At 34.3% G+C, this 15219-nt stretch overlaps 1 long non-coding RNA gene across 2 annotated transcripts in view; it reads right to left on the bottom strand.

Moving 5' to 3' along the window:
* Nucleotides 1-15219, bottom strand: part of LOC127554094 (uncharacterized) — a 29753-nt gene that overhangs the window by 5081 nt on the left and 9453 nt on the right. Inside the window, exon 3 of one of the 2 annotated variants that reach the window (XR_007951896.1) lies at nucleotides 14689-14803. This is a non-coding gene — a long non-coding RNA (uncharacterized LOC127554094). Of the gene's footprint in view, nucleotides 1-14637; nucleotides 14804-15219 lie in introns of those variants that run through there. The other variant, XR_007951895.1, reaches the window with a different exon arrangement.

Here is a 15219-nt window from a genome sequence, read left to right as displayed (position 1 = left end):
GTTCATACTCTTTTGGCTTCAATTGCAACCATGAGAAACAAGGAGAGAATAATAGATGATTACTCTTGCTGGTTTCATGGGAAAAATGTCTTGCAATGGTGGGATACAAATCTCTTAAAGGGCAAAGCAAAGAGAACATATAAGGATGTTGGAAAATATACACTAAAATATATTTCCTACTGTTTCCATTATCCTAATGATCTATTTTCCCCAGGCAACTTCTTGAAATGAATGAATGCATGAATGAAAAAATATATATTAAGCACTTATTGTGTGCACAATACCATACCAAAGACAATCTGCTTTCAAGGAACTCATCTAATAGAGTGAGAGAACTTATTTAGGTGGGCTCAGTTATTATTAGTGAGTTGGAAAGGTATACTGTTCCTTAGGATGCAAAGGCAAAATGGTTATTAATATATCTTTTTTAAGGTTTCATTTTCATTGATAGAAACAAATCTATTTGAGGCATTTATTGCTATTAAGAAATGTAGTTGTGAAAATTTTGCTTTCAGATTTCTCAGAAGCTATAGCTGATAAGGAGATGGGGGGATGTGGTATATGTTACCTATAGACATAGTTTCCAGGTCACATCTTAACAAGAGTTGTTCCTGTGGTTGATAGATAGTAGTGATAAGGTTCTAGTGGCAGTCAGAGCCTTGTGGAAATCCCCTTTTGGTTGGCACAGGTTTTTGTGAAAGAATTCACAAACCTAAAGAGTTTTAAGTGGCAAAATAGAAGTTTATTGTTGGATGAGAAGCCAGCTTTGCTAGAAAAACTGACTTCTTCAGTACTATTAGTCCTATTAGGGAAATGGAGACTGGCACTGAGTAGAGAATGTCTTTTCAGTTGACAGGAATCCTGACAGGCAGCTGTGCCTTACTCCAGACTTCTTCAAGGATCAGGAGTTTAGAAATATCCTTTAATAGGAAAATCTGAGGCTCAGGTTTCTAGTTGAAAAGAAAGCCAAAGATCTCCAGGCCTAGATCTCCAATTGAATGGAAATCACTTTTCGAAAGCTTCTGGAATTTGGAATTTCCTGAAAAGGGTCTGCATCAGTGGGGTGATTTGCCTTAGAAAAGGTCCAGGTAGGAGAATATGCTCTTATAGACTGTCTGGAGTCAGGGAGGGTCAGGAATCAAAGGGGAAAGGATTTCAGAGTGTTAATTTGACAACTCAAAAAGGAGCACAGTTTCATTTACCCCCACTCCCCAGCTGTCAGTAGCAATAGTTTGGATGCAAGGCAAGTGAACTAAGAAAGTGATATCAAACTCAAATAGAAATGGAGCCACTAAACTGAATATGAGTCCCACTAGACCATACATCAGAATGTATGAAAATCACAAATTAACAATATTTATGTTTTCTTATAATTTTATTTTGTTGAATATTTCCAATTACATTTTAATCTAGCTAGGGCACACTACAGAATGTTGCAGGTTACAACATGTTTAACATTTTTAGACTAAGGAAAAGGATTTCAGGATACTTGAGTGCCTATAGTTAACAGTGCTAATGGTTGTGCAAGAATGAGAGAAGGATGTTACTTTTTCTGGTTCTTGTAAGTGTGGAGTGTTGGGCCATTTTTGCCAAAATCTGAGGGGAGGTGATAGTCAAGTTGGTAGCAGTGGTTTGATCTACTTGATACGAGCTGCTTCCTGTCTCTCCCTCAGGACACTTTGATATTTTGGTTGATTTAACTTGTCCCTTTCATGTAAGAAACTGGTGCCATTGCTGGTAACTGAGTTAGCAAATTCCTTTTCCTTAGAAGTTACATCCATGAATAATGGCAGTAGAAAGGTTGGGAAGAAAACAGAGCTCAGTGGTCTAGAAAATCCTGTATTTCACTGGGATTTGGGGTGTAGGCGGTTGGTATTTCTCTTTGTCTTTGTCTCTCTAAATTTTTTCTCTCTTGTTTTCTTTCTGTCTCTCTCTTTTTGTGTTCTTTCTCATATCCTTTTTAGTAATAAGTCACACCTGATGATTACAATCAATAGATATGGAAGGCAAGTTCATGAGAGGCAGACACTAACAAAGCTTTAAGTCTTGTCTCAATTCTGCCTTTGGGAATTTAGCTCACAAATATTTCCCAAGTTAGAATTGATGCTCCAGATTATATATTTTGTAAAATATAAAACACTCTTCCAAAATATCTGTGTAAAACACACATCCATTTAAGTCATTCTGAAAAAGAAAATACAGACAAAACTACATAAAAGAATACAATTAAGAAAAGTATCTTTGATCTACATTCAGACTCTACCAATTCTTTCTCTAGAAATGGATAGTACCTTTCATCATGCCCTACAGAATTGTCTTAGATCATTGTGTTGGTGAGAATAGTTAAGTTATTCATAGTAGAGCAATATACACTACTGCTTATTTCATTTTATATCAGTTCATGTAAATCTTTCCATATTATTTTGAGAGTAAACTGCCATTTCTTTGTTTACTTGTTTGTTTGTTTGTTTGTTTTCTTTTTTTTTCCTGAGGAAATTGGGTTTAAGTGACTTGCTCAGGGTCACACAGCTAGGAAGTATTAAGTGTCTAAGACCAGATTTGAACTCAAATCCTCCTGAGTTCAGAGTTGGTGCTCTATCCACTGCACCATCTAGCTGCCCCCTGCCCATGTTTCTTAAAGCACAATAGTATTTCATTACAATCATACATCTTGTTCAGTCATTTTCCAACTGGCTAATTTTCAATTCTTTGCCACCAAAATGAATTGCTATAAATATTTTTGTGTATTTTTCTATTCCTCTTTTAAAAAATCTCTTTGGGATATAAATCTAGTAGTGGTATTGCTTGGTCAAAGATATATATATATATATTTTGATAGCCTTTCAGGCATAGTTCCAGAAGATTTGAATCAGTATATAATTTCACCAACAGCATATTAGTGTTTTAATTCCCTCCCAACACTTGTCATTATCCTTTTCTGTCTTATTAGCCAATAGGATAGGTGTGAAGTAGTAGCTCAAAATTATTTTAATTTGCATTTCTTTTATCAATAGTGGTTTAGAAAATTTTTTCATTGGATTATAGATAGCTTTGAATACTTTTTTTGAAAGCTGCCTTTTCATATACTTTAACCATGTAGCAACTGAAGAATAGCTCTCATTTCTATAAATTTTATTTAGTTTTCTTTACTTTTGAGACATGAAGTTTTTATCAGAGAAACTCAATGTAAATCATTCAGTATGCTTACCAACTACATATGTATGTATGTCCTTTTTTCCCTATTTTCCCCACTGTTTATCCTATTCTCTCTCTTTTTACCCTACTTTCAAAAGTGTTTTGCCTCTGACTTTTATCTCTTCCAAAATACCCTCACTTCCATCAGCCCACCCATCCCCATTCTTTTATTCCTTTTCCTTTCTACTTTTATGCATAATAAGATAGATTTCTACGCCCTACTGATTGTGTCTATTATTCCCTCTTTGAGCTAATTCTGATGAGAATAAGGTTCATGTGCTTTCCTCCTCACTCCCCCTATTTCCCTTCCACTTTAAAATCTCATTCAGATTTCTTTTATGTCAGAAAATTCTTCCCATTCTGTCTCTCCTTTTCCCCTTCTCCCAGTGCATTCTTGTCATCCCTTTATTTTTTAGATAAGTAAGCCATAACATTCAACCCATACTTCTGCTTTCTCTTACTTTTTCTAACTGCCCTAATAATGACAAAGTTTTTAGGGAATTATGAAAATTTTCTTATGTGAGAATATAATTGCTTCAAACTTAGTGAATCCCTTAAGATTTCTCTTTTGTTTACTTTTTAAATTTTGTATTTGAAAATCAAATTTTCTATTCAACTCTAATCTTTTTATCAGGAATCCTTGAAAACCATTTATTTCATTGAATATTCATTTTCCCCCTAAAGAATTATATTCAGTTTTGTTGGGTAGGTGGTTCTTGGCAGTAATCTTTGCTCTTTTTACCTATGGAATATCATATTCTAACAATCTTTTAATATAGAAATAGATAAGTCTTGTGTTATCCTGACTGTGGCTCCACAATATTTGAATTATTTCTTTTTGGCTGCTTGAAGTATTTTCTCCTTGATCTAGAAGATCTGGAATTTGGTTATAATGTTCCTGAAAGTTTCTCTTTTAGGATCTCCTTCAGGAGATAATTAATGGATTATTTCAATTTCTATTCACCTTTTAATTTTAGAACACCACGGAATTTTCCTTGGTAATTTCTTAAAAGACGATATCTAGGCTTTCTTTTTGATCATGATTTTCAAGTAGTCCAATCATTTTTAAATTATCTCTCCTGGATCTATTTTCCAGGTAAGTTGTTTTTCCAATAAGATATCTCATTTTTTTTTTATTTTTCATTCTTTTGATTTTATTTGATTGCTTCTTGATGTCTCATAAAGTCATTAACTTTTTCTTGCTCAATTCTAATTTTTAAGGAATTATTTTCTTCAGTGGATTTTTATAACTTCATTTCCAATTGGTCAGTTCTGCTTTTTAAGGAATTCTTTTTAGTGGATTTGTGTGTGTGTGTGTGTGTGTGTGTGTGTGTGTGTGTGTGTGTCCCACCCAATTTGACTATTTCTGCTTTTCAAGGCATTCTTCTCTTCATTGGATTTTATACTTCTTTTGCCATTTGATCTATTTTATTTTATAAGCTGTTATTTTTCCAGTATTTTTTGTGCCTGCTTTACCAGGATTTTTTTTTTTTCATAATTTTCTTGCATCATTTCACCTGTCTTCCCAATTTTTCCTCTACCTCTCTTACTTGATTTTTAAAAACTCTTTTTGAGCTCTTCCATGGCCTGAGATCAGTGTGTATATATACAGTGTATATATATATATATATATACATATAATTTGAGATCTTAGATACAGGAATTTTGTTTTTAGTGTCTTCTTCTGAGTATATGTATTTAATCCTCCTTGTCACCATAGTAACTCTCTGTGGTCATAATTTTTTTCTCTTTGCTCATCTTTCAGCCAATTTCTTGATTTTTAATTCTATTCTAAAGTGGGTCTCCGCTTCCCAAGTGGAAGAAGAGTGGTGTCTCACTCAAGCTTCAGGCTTTTTGTATATCTATTTTCAGAATTAGTTCTGGAGATGGGTAAATTTTTAGCTATTCCAAGGTGGTATGCTCTTGGGAGAGGTGTGTTTACTCCTCTCCTGTCCTATGTACTGGTTTGTGAATGGCCACATGCATTCTTTTCAAGGTTGGATCTGTGACCAGGGTCTGTACACTTTACAGCCATAAGCTCTGCTGTGCTGGTGCTCTTCCTTGCACTGAGACTAAGATCCAGGACTGTGAACCTTATACAAGTATAGGCAATACAACAGAATGCTATTTCTGTGCTAACAAAGGCACCTCTAAATCTCCTTTTGACTAGTTGTTTGATCTCTTTACTATCTATGAGTTAGAGATTCTCCCTGCCTTGATTCCCACTGATTCTTTTGCGTTGAGTCCTGCTCCTGGTTTGCTGGGGTCAGATCTATGTTTGCATGTCCTTTGCTGGACTTTGCTTTTCTCTTATATTGGTGCAATGGAACTTACCTGCTGACCTTCCAAATTTTCTTGGACTGGGAAATTGTTTCACTGTTTTTTTGTATATTCTGCCACTCTAGAATTTGTTTCTATTCATCATTTGAAAATCTTTGGAGGGGTATGAGAGGGAGTTCAGGCTTTATTCTGCCTTACCTTTACTCTGCCTTCTTGACTCCATCTCTTGCGGATGTCCTTTCTGTTTATGGTGAACACCTGGTCTCATACAGTCTCTCCACTATGTCTACTGTCTTTTGTTGTTCCCAAAATTCACACAGGTGCAGGCTTTCATATATGTTCATCCCCAAACCCACAGTGAACATAAATTCCTTCCCACCAAGGAGATGTCTCAGACCTTGGAAGATTGAAGAGGAAGCCACACCTGTTACACTATTTATAGGTTTTCTTGTTTTCTGTTCATTTATCCTGCATAGAATAAATCACTTTTCTAATTAAAAACATTCAATGAATTTTTATTTTCTGTGGAATAAATTCAAACTGTCTAGTATTCAAATAACTCCAGAGCTTGGCTATAGCCTGCCCTTCCAGGCTTTTTTCACACTAGTACTTCTTATATATTCTATACTTGAGCCAAATTGGATAACTCACCATTTTCTGAACATGAACCAGGCTTCCCTGCCTTTGTGACTTTAGCTTGGAATACATCACTCCCATCTCTGCCTTTTGAAACTCCTTCAATTCAATCCCAATTCAATCCATTCAGTTCAATGTGCTGATTCCTCTTTACCCAAATATTCTCCTGTTTTCCCCTTTCTTCCACTTTCTGCCACTTTCACTGACAATTATATTCAAATTAATACTAACATGGTCTCTGGAAAACCTGTATCAGTTTACTTGCCTATTCCCCCCCCCCCATCCTTTGTTTTGTGACTTTCCAGAGTGTTACTCCCTTTCCTGAGCAATTTCCCCCTCCTCATATAGTTTGCCTTCCTAATTAGATTGTAACTTCATTATGATAAGGGACTATTTTTATAATTTGTACACCCACCCTTTCTCACAGTACTTGATACATTGAAAGTATTTAAAAATACTTTCCCTATTTTCACTCATTCACTTGTTAATTCATTCATGTGCCATTTCTTCCAGGAAGCTTTCTCTCATTTCTGTTGGAAGAGATTTTATCCTCAGATATCATAGTGCCTTGCTATACTTTCATTATTCCTATGCACTCATTCTAAGTTGTTTGTTTTTAATTTATCCACGTATTTTACCTGCCCTTTGTAATATATGCTCCCTAAGAACAGAGCTGATTGTAATCCCATAACTTATTATGATATCTTATACTTCTTTTGGCATTGAATAAGTACTGTAAATTCAAAAACCCTGACTATATTACAGTTTAAGATAGCTTTGCCCAGGATTTTAAGGTAATTTATATAAATATTGTTTGATATTTCAGTGTTTCATCCTGTTTTCAATTGTGGTAAAGGGCATTATGGACCAATATTTGAACCTGCTCAGGTATGGCTGATGACAATTTAGTATTCCACATTTCTTACTGTTCCTCATTCTGTGCCTGTCTGATATGACTACAATTAAAATGTATCAGTTTCTATTCATAAAACATAATTAATCTGACCTCATTATTTTCCAAAAATGTGGGAAAGTTAAGCTAAAAGACATAGCCATCATGAACTGAATGACTCTCTATACTATGGAGTAAAATGTTATAGGAGATATTGGCCCGGGATAGGTAGAAAACTCTTAAGAATAAAATATTGAAGAAAAAATTTAATTCCTCCCAGTTTTTTGATAGTCAAGATATTTTCCACGTGTATGTCAGGGATCTCTGAATGAATGACAAGATATGTATAGGATAGAAGAAAGACAAATGTTGCCCCAATTAAAAAAAAAGAAAGAAGATGGTAGGATTGTAAGCTACAGGCCATTATCTTTACCTTGATTCCTGCTATAATTTTTAAAAAACAGTATTAAAGAGATAGTAAACATCTATAAAGTAAAGCAATGATGATTCCAGAAATCCAGAAAAGTCTCACCAAAAGCATATCCAGGCAAAACTCATTTCTTTTTTCAACAAGGATATCAAGCAGATGGAAAGATCAGAAAATACTATGATATCTAAAGATATAAACAAAAACTGTAGTATAAATTATACAAATATAAATATCAACATAAATATTGGTTTACTTCAATTTATTTGACATATGACAAAGTCTTTCACTCTTTTCTAGTTGATAAGTAAAATTGGAGAGATTTAGACTGGATTATACTCTAGTTAGTAAAATTCAGAGATGTAAAGAACAGTAATTAATAGGACAGTATAAACTAACAGGGAGATCTCTAGGGCCTTAGTGACTTATTCTTGTCTCCATGCTATTAAAGATTTTTATCAGATTTGAATAAAAAAAGCTACATGACATGATTATCAAATGTGCAGATGATTATAAACCTGGAAAGAATAGCTCACTTATTGAAAAGTGCTGTCAGCATTAAAAAAATGTATCTTGACTATTGAGAAAACTAGGCTGAATCAAGTAAGCTAAAACAGAATAGCTATAAATGTAAAGCCTAAACTTAAACTTGAGTTTAAGAAATCAATTTTTACAAGTATATTATTACAAAATGGCAAAATAGATGTTCAGTTAAAAATTATGGGAATTTTAGTGGATTGCAATCTCAACATGAGTCAATAGTATGATATAAAAGAACAAAAAACAAAACCAAAAAAACCCAACAACAAATGAGATTTACTATTGATAAAAAGAGACATACTATTCAGGACTAGGGAACTAATAGTCTCCTTTGTTCTGATTTGCTAAAATTTGGGCATTATATTCAGTTCTTTGTGCCTCATTTGAAGAAATACCTTAATAAACTAGAGACTATCCAGAGAAATTAACCTGGGCGATAAAAGGCAAGGCATGCTGTATGAAGATTGATAGAAGCAAGTAAAGATATTTAGTTTGGAGAATATAAAACTGAGCTGTGTTTTCAAGTATTTGAAGGGCAGTCATGTATAAGAATGATTTGGTTCATTCTGCATGGCCCTAGAGATCAGAAGTAGGAATAATGGGTGGAAGTTGCAGAGAAAATTAGGCTTGATTGTAAGGGAAATCTTTCTAATAGCACTATCAATAAGTAGTACTGGGCCATCTTGAGAATTAATGCATTCTTTTCTAGAAACCTTCATTTGAAGGCTAGATGAACATTTATCAAGTATGTCATAGAAGGGACTTAATTTCACATAGGGGTTAAATTGGATGGTTTCTGAGATACTTTACAGTTTATATTCTGTGCATACAGTTTGTTTTTACCTCAGTAAGCTTTAGCATTCTCTGTTGGTATCATCTATTCTCCATTTGCAGATTACTTTTTAATAAACTGATACTTCTTTCTCTTATTTGTGATATCTTTGTCATTATTTAATGCTGGCTAGACTGCCTCTCCCAGATTAAATCTTGACTTTTGGTGGCAAATTGCATTTTACATATTTGGTCAACGACATTATTTGTAACCACTCTGGGACCTTTAGAGAAAAAAGTTTTCTAATAGTAATTTTAGCAGTTGTATACATTTAAAGTTTTTTGAAGATTTACTTTCTTCTAACTTGCTGGTTTCTTACCAGTGGAAGACTAAGAATTGGTACCATTTTAATGCTTTCGTCCCATTTCATTTCTCAATAAGGGTTCCTAGTGTTTTTTTTTCAGTTTCTTTGATTGGTAAGACACATCATCACCTGCTCTTACAACACTGTTCACTGCTGTTATTCATTTATTCATTAATTTGTTCATTCCTGTACTTACTGTATCCTGCTCAGCTGGGTACAATACCTAACTGAGAAGTATTCCTTGAAAAACCAAAGGGAGCTGCTACCTTAGCTTTATTAGAAGCAATTAAAAGGCCCCCACATTTCAACTATCCCCAAAATGACTCTTTCCTGGAATATAACAATAAAGACAACAACAAGCATTTATTAAGCACTTACCATGTGCAAAACGTTGTTCTATTTGGGAATAGAAATAAAAACCAAGATAGACCTTGTCTTTAAGAATTTTACACTGGAGGGGGGTGAAACATAAAATATATGACAACTAGAGCAGAGGGAGAGGTGAGGAAGTAAAAAAAAAACAAAAATACTTATTACAAGGATATAATAGAGAAAGTTTAGAGTGCAATATGGAAGGAATGAGATATGACTGGGCTGAGTGCCCTCCTTAAATGAAGGTTCGGAGTGGCGCCTTCTAAAAAGAGGTATGGTCTGCAGGTGTGGAGGGTACTTTTAGCATGTGAATTCCAAGAAGAGATAGAGTAAAGTTTCAGTATAAAAAGTTGGGGGCATGGGTAGAAGAAGTCTGCAGTGCAACCTGGAGAAGAATGCCTACTTACTCTTGTATCTTAATATTCTCTGTGCTCTCTGACTCTCCTGTTTAAATATTCACTTCCCAGATTTGCCTGTTCCTCAGCCTTACTACAGAATTTCCAACTTTTGTTAAGTGAGGCTGTCTTCAGCAATCACCATGTTTGAAGATCCCTCTATTTGCCTCTCTCAACTTCAGAATCATATCTAGGATAATGGCAATGTACACTAATTGTATTCACACCATCATGTTAGGTGCTCTTAGGAATATGAAGAGACCAGATTCTAGCAGTACTTCACAGAACATATGATTTAGTTGAAGAGACAGGCAGAATTATTTTTCATAAATTTAGAAGTGGAAAGACCTCAAAGTTCTTCTAGTTTAGTGCCTTAATTTTGTAATTGTGGAACTGAGGCCCAGAATAATTAAATGATATACCCAGCTTCAAAGAAATGGTATTGGAAGCAAGATAATATGCTGCAATATTGACTCTGAAATTAGTAATTTTCCCACTATTGTCACAGTAGAATCCTCTTGTTTAACAGATGGTGAAATTGAGACTGTTGGTTACCTCATCTGAGGTTTCAAAAAGCATGTAATAGAACTGCATACATACTTAAAATATTTGTTAATAATGCAAAGAATCATATGAGTAATAACATTACAAATTAGCTCTGGAAGGGACTTTAAAGTGATCTCAATCAATCCTCTAATTCTACAGAAGAAACAAGTTAGGCCTAGAGATGTTTTGACTTATTCTAAGTCAAAAAGGTAGAACTAGGACAGCCTGATTTGAACCTAGAGACTTTTATTCAAAAAGAATGGTCTTCTCTTTGTGCCATTTGTGTTGGTTGCTGTTAATTCAAAGGATTAGACTTCAAAGAATCCTTTCCAAAAAACAGAAAGTTCCCTCTTGGCATTATATATATATATATGCACACACACACACACACACACACATCATTTGATGGTAGAGAATTAAATTATAAATTATGGATCAGATAATGAGATTTTCTTGGGTATTGATAATTATATCACTGATACCAACTAGTTTTTATACTTATATAAGTTAATACCTAAAAGTTGACAAAATGTTTTCCTTACCACATTGTGAAATGGGTAGCATAAGTATTGCCTACATGTTACAGAAAAGAAAAATAGTGCTCTCAATGATTAATTAGCTTCTTCATGATCACACAGTTAATAAGTGTCTCAACCAAGTCAAATGAAGTTTTTGACTTGAAGTCCTGGTGGTTTTAACACCAATGGAATTATAATAACACATAAGATTGGGATCTCTTAATTAAGTGTTGTTGTGCCACAGTTCTCTTTAATTGTCCTGACTTAGTTTTCCTAATTGGTTCTGCCTCACTCTCCCTAAATTGTTCTGCCTCAATCCCCTTACTTGCAAAACCGCACTCTGGTTCATTAAAACTGAGGGCCACTTGCTCTAAAGTTATAAATTGTCAATGTGAGACTCAAGATAAGGGGGAGTTCAGACTTCCTGGCTCCTAACTCCTTCTGTCATCAAGAATTTATGGTACTACCCCCTCTAAACATTCCAAAAGATAATACTATCTCGGATACCTCATTAACATCTTTATTTCTATTTATTCAAATGTCCTGATTCTGGCTTCCTAGTTTTCCCCCCATCCTTTTAGAATCAAATTTATGGCCTTGAAACTTCCCTCTCTTTTCTTTCTCCTTTGTTTCTAGAGTCCTATATAAAAACCTAGGATTCTCACATTTGCCACTGGATACTTTAAGACGAGAGTCCTGTCTAGTCAATCAATTAAACTGTCCAATTAATAAAATATTAAAAACTCTCTAATCTCTATCTTACCTCAGTTTCTCTGGCATTACAGTATTAAAATATAAAATATTAATTAGAATGATAGTATAGATAGAAAACAATTATCTAAATTTATATGTTAATTTTGAGAAAATAGCATGTGATGTCATTGCTAAAGAAATGCAATACCCAGACACAAATGTGTTCATTTTCGCTAATTTCAATTATCCTAAATTTATACTTCTAAACTCTTTATACATACCTTCAACCCAGTAGAGCAGACTTTAAATAATGGTTTCCTCAACAATGCCATAACATCAGAATCTGGATAGCAATGAAGAATGGCTAGAAATGGGAAGTTCCATGAATATAAGAAGACAAAGTGTATAGCCCAGATGAGCAAATAAGACATAAAAGAGAACAGATGGATGCCATTAGTGAAATCAGATGAAATGCAGGAAATCGGAAAATCAAGACTAACAAATAGTGTTGATGACTTCCTGATCCAAAGACAGAGCCAAATTTTTATATTTTCTAGTAGATGTGTTGAGTTTAGAGGAGTTCTTTTTAGCCACCTACAGGACACAAATCTATAGACCATTGAAGTGAGGGTAGAAATATTAGAAGTATCTCAAGTATAAAGAATCAGTTCTATAGAACTTTATTGTAAAGACAGATTATAAGTCAGAATGGTCACTGAAAGCTTGAAAAAGAATTACAGAGATAAAACTTGAACTTGGTAGAACAGGAACATATAATTAATAATGAGATTACAGAATAAATCATGGGAGTTTTGTGAAAATGAGTAGAGTTCATTGTATTCAGGGTAGGGGGAGATAAATTGGGAGCAGAGTTTGGGAGTCATTGAATGGCAGGTAGACATGAATGACAACAATTTCCACTTTATCCCCACAGACAACTTTTTGCCTTTGAATAGTGAATGAAAATGAAGGGATGGAAAATAAAAAAAGTTTTCTAGCAGTTGGGTTCTGAAGGGAGATGAGATAGAGGATGATGACTTGAAAGGATCATAAGTTCAAGTGGGAATTTTTTAAGAATGAGGAAACCTGGCTATGTAACCATCAAGGAAAAGTTAGGAGATAGAGATATTGGGGATACTTATGGGATCAATCTGCCAGAGGATACATAAGAGGATGGAATCAATTAGCAGATTTGTATTTGGCATAGAGAAGGACAACTCTTCAGAGATTAGAAAGGAGAGAATAGAGATGGTGTAAGGTGTTTTGAAATATAAATGGAGAAGAAAAATCTTAAGGAAATTACCTTTATCTTCCCAATAAAATGAAGCAAGCTCCTCCTCTGAAAAGTGGGAAGAATTTTTGTGGGAGGTCTGAGAAGAGAAGAAGAGGTTCAGAAAAACAGTCTGAGGGAATAAGATAGATAATCAATTAAGGAGAAATACTAGAGTAATTGTTCAATAAACATTCATTAAATACCTTCAAACACCACAGAGACTTTGCTAAATTCTGGTGATACAAATATAAAAAAGAAATACATCCACTGCCCTCAAAGAGTTTACAATCTGATGAGGGAAGACAACACACAAAAATCAAGTGAAAGGGTGAGTTACCTGGTGTGAAGAATTAATGATGGAGAAATTGAAAGGAGTGCCAATTTTGTAGAAATGAAAAACTGTCTAGTTTGGGCATTGTCCTTAATTGGAGGTTTAGGAAGGAGTTTTTCACTTTCCCCTTCAATCAGAAGAGTCCCAGAGGAAAAGAGTGCTAATGGTAGGAGACTGCAAAGTGGTTAGAGCACTGAACCTGGAATCAGGAAACTAGGAATTCAAATCTGAGGCTTTCCAGCTATTGTGACCCTAGGCAAATCATTTAACTGCTCTAAACTGCTCATTTTCATCAATGTAAAATGAGGATAATAATGGCATCTACCTCATGAGTTGCTGTGGAAATCAAAGAAGATAATATTTGTAAAGTGCTTAGCATAGTTCATGGCTCATAATAAGTGCTTTTTTTGATTACCTATAGAATCAATATTGTGAAGGAAATCAATAAAATCAGGGGAAAGGTAATGGCTTTAGAAAATATTGAAGTGTAGAAGAATTGATGTTTATGATGAGGACAGAGAATAATTTCGGGAGTAAGTGAGAGAGACGGAGAGAGGGAGAGAGAGGGAGAGAGGAGTGGGAAAATGACATGAATTTGTAATCAGAGATGAGAATTTTAAATTCTTGTCTATGGAACATGTCATGGCAAAATCAAAGATTGTGATAATCCCTGTATGTGGCTGAAATGAAGTGGAAGAGGGTATCATGACAATTTTGAGGATTGTAAAGTTAAAAGCTTGAGTGTTTGTAGGAATGTATATACATGTATATGGAAATCTTGTGTTATTGAGGGCAAGAATTACAATTGAAAAGATGTTGAACTCTTTCAGAAGAGGAAGGATGAAGTTTTCTTTCTCTTTCTCTGCTCTGGAAACATAGACTATTCTCTGGATTTCATGACTGTCCACCAACGATTCTTGTGTTTTCCTTATTCTGAAACTTTTCAGTGGATTTATTACTTTCTCTTTGCCACTATCTGTCAGTTCATTCTAAGTTCTTTCCCTGTTCACCCAAATTTCTTTTCTTGCTTTTCTTAAAGTCCCAAGCTAATTAACAATTCTTTCCACCATCCTGCAATTCCCACAATCTCATCTTGGCTCACCAGCACTGTCCCTGACATTCTATCCCATTTCTCTCTCTACCTTAGGGAATCTCCTCTCAAGGCCTTCATTTCTCTTCTCAGACAACATTAGCATCGAACAATAGCACATCTCCAACTCAATTACACCTCAATTCCCTTGGACCCAGAAAGATTGGAAGTCTTTAAACTATAGAAATAGGGAAGATTTTTTTTTTTAGCTATGTACCTATTATACATATTCTTTAAAACAAGATAATTGATGTGAAAGCATTTAAAAAAACCCAATCCCTATATACAAGACAGCCCATTTTGTTATGTTTATTTTACATTTCAGATTGACTTCACCTCAACTTATTATTTTCAATTCTTTTACCTTTTGGCACTTGACTGTTCAGAGATATGAAGAAGGTATTTTAGGACAGATTTAACCTTGGCCAGTGTAGTGATTTTGGCTTGGGATGGGGGGCTGGTGAAGCACAAAGAGGTATCTGTGGATCATAAAATGTAATAAAAGCCAACTTTATTAACAAGGGATTAAAAGAACACAACATTTAAAAATTATTTTATTTTTAATTTAAGGAATAATATAAGCATTTCTATAACATTATATTAAAATGATTGCATATATATGATGTACAACTTGCTATTCCTTTTAAATATACAACAATGTTATCATATAAAGTTCTTTTTTTTTTCTATTTCCCTACCACTTACCTTAGAGATGGCTACCACTAGACAGAAATTCACCCCCAACTATATATATACACGCACACACAGCCTAATCGTGTCTGTTATATCATGATATACATATGCATATGCATATATACATGCACATAAACGTAAGTGCACACACACATAAAATATGAAACATTCTATATATACTACTATTTATCCATTCTTTCTT

The sequence above is a fragment of the Antechinus flavipes genome, chromosome 3 (genome assembly GCF_016432865.1).
Source record: "Antechinus flavipes isolate AdamAnt ecotype Samford, QLD, Australia chromosome 3, AdamAnt_v2, whole genome shotgun sequence".
Classification (NCBI taxonomy): domain Eukaryota; kingdom Metazoa; phylum Chordata; class Mammalia; order Dasyuromorphia; family Dasyuridae; genus Antechinus; species Antechinus flavipes.
Note: the sequence above shows the minus strand (reverse complement) of the source record. Positions and strands in the feature narration are given on the sequence as shown.